Source organism: Montipora foliosa, chromosome 1, assembly GCF_036669935.1.
Source record: "Montipora foliosa isolate CH-2021 chromosome 1, ASM3666993v2, whole genome shotgun sequence".
In the NCBI taxonomy this organism is placed as follows: domain Eukaryota; kingdom Metazoa; phylum Cnidaria; class Anthozoa; order Scleractinia; family Acroporidae; genus Montipora; species Montipora foliosa.
Genome location: NC_090869.1, coordinates 52,061,051 through 52,063,550, shown reverse-complemented (window position 1 = coordinate 52,063,550; position 2,500 = coordinate 52,061,051). Strand labels below are relative to the sequence as shown.

Here is a 2,500-nt window from a genome sequence, read left to right as displayed (position 1 = left end):
GGGGGGGGGCTGGGTAGATATTTTCTTCACCTATGGGGGGGGGGGTAGGGGAGGAAGGGTTAGGGGAGGATGGAAATGGTAACACTAAAATGGCCGAAACATTGGCAGAAATAGCATTTTCCTGCAAATTGAACCAACATTCAGCAAATGGCAAGGACGAATATATAGACATCTATAGTTTAACATTATAATGACAGTCTCAAATCTTCATGGGGCACCCAAGAATCACTCACCAGTTGCTTACTAGTTCCCTCGGTATTTCCGTCCTGGGTCTATTATCGCACGCTAGCAGCCGATAGACGAATTTCCACCCCTAATTCTGATTGGCGACACGCTCAGTATTCACTTTCAACATTTATTATGAGGTTCTTACGAGAATTATGCTACATGCGTGACAAGCCATCCTATAAAATGCAATTCTCTCTTTCTCTTTTCATTACACACTGCTATTAATAAATAAAGGCTGATTATTTTTTTTCCTTTCAGACAGAACAATAACAAAACGACTACCATCTGTCGCAATCACATGCAGCGAAACAAAATTCAATTGCAGTTACTGACATGGTCTGCGCACGAGCTTGTTTGATTCACTTAGCCAATCGTTCTCTCTCTATTTTTTCTTTTTCTTTCTTCCGGTTTCAGCTTTAATACAAATGAATGCGAGAAAACGTTTTGTACGCTCGTTCAAACATTTTGCAAACGCTTAGCTCTCCGAAACACACCTCGATTAAAAAGCACACTTAGATGGCTTTTAATGTTCTTTCCGGACAGAACAATAACAAAATTGCTACTATCACTTTCCATCACATGAGACACAATGTGATCCCCTTCCAGTTTCCAGTTTTCAGTTTTCGAAACAATTGAAGGTGTCTCGCAAGTGAGTACAGCGTTCAAATTTTAGGTCCAGTATTCAATCTTCTCCGCTATCGTCGATGAATTCATCTTTGAAACAAAGCACGAGCTACGCTAATATTGTTAGTAAAAGTTCTTCCGATAGTCAGGATGAAAGCAACTTTTCGTCATCGTGGCTTGATAGATTTCAAAAGGTTTTCGAAGAAGAAGCACCCCGCATGGCTTTAGAAGAGTTTGTAAGGGTAGGTCTACATTCCACACTTCTTTTTTTATAATGAGATTCGTCATGTTGGACAATTTTATTTCATTGAGAGATTGATTTGGCTCTCTCTATCCTATCTACGTTAGTCGAAAAACAATCCGGGAAGACACTCCTCAGGTGAACTAGATAGTGCAGACAATCACGGACAACCGGTTGAAAAGGTTAGATATAATGTGTATAGATTATCTCTGAACAATGTATGGTTACCCCCAATTTTCTTTTTGGATACCAAGAGCACTTGCTAAATTCTGCTTTTCCCGCATAGTTTTGAACCGCGCAAAAAGATCCCTGAATAAATATAAACACCGCCGATTGGAAATCCGAGTATCTCGAGATGCGCAGAACGTATGCACAATAATAATAGTAGGCAACGTCCTTAAGGTCGAGGTTTGGCGATCTTACCACAAACGGCAAGGCGTGGTTTGCGGTTAGCAGTTTCACCTTAGCCGTCAGCCAATATTTGGGACTTACGGTAAGATTCGCGGGTTAAATAGCCGGCTGCCATGTTTGTTTTCATTCGCTTGTTCACTTCTGTTTTAGCTGAGAAATCGTCTTCAAAATTACATTTCAATGTACAAGAATTCGATAGCGAAATACTTTTTAAAAGTAGTATTTCCTCCCAAACGTGGGATTGTGGTATTTTAAGGTGCAAAAAGCCTTGCGGTAAATCACTTACCTCTAGAACGTGGTCTAGCCATACAAAAGTGAACCTCAAACTGCAAACCTGACGCCAACGCACTGGTCATGTGACTTCTTGACGTTCGCGGTTCGCGGAAAATGCCATAAAACCTCTATCTTAAGGTCTGAAATTATTCAGTATTTGACTCGTGCCCGTAATTTAAATCGTTTGAAGCTACTCTAGTTCACCGGCACAACTACTATTAATTGCGAACAAACTGATCTGAAAAGGTGAAGTGTCACCAGGGGTAACGCCCTTTAAAGTTTTCGTATTGTGAAGAGCAGTTCCATAATCCTGGCAGGCCAGTTCTTCCTTTGGGCCGTTTCCCGTATAAAAAGGTACGTATACTAAACTTAACGGCTTGGGTCCTCCTGGGTTTCTTTACTAATCCGACGTCATTTTCCCTCTTATTAGGATGTCAACTCTAACAAGGATAAGGGATTAAGACCTCAGAATAAAACCTCTGTGGCAGAAACGATATACTTGACGCTCAGTGACTCGTCAGTCAAAAGGTGCTATGTGCAAGTATTATTTGTAACCTCGTGCAATAAATATCTCATATCAAACCAGCGCGAGAGGGATGACTGTTTTATTAAAAACAGATACTGAGTTGATGTAATGAGTTGATTTCCGATGTAATCTACATATTGACAATCAGCAAAATTAACAACATCTAGGTTCGCTCAAAAGAAATGTCCCCATTAACG

The 2,500-nt window shown here is 40.6% G+C and overlaps 1 pseudogene; it reads left to right on the top strand.

Annotated features, from left to right (window-relative positions):
• The first annotated feature begins 932 nt into the window (after positions 1-932).
• LOC137971014 (uncharacterized) overlaps positions 933-2,500 on the top strand; it is a 12,332-nt pseudogene continuing 10,764 nt past the window's right edge.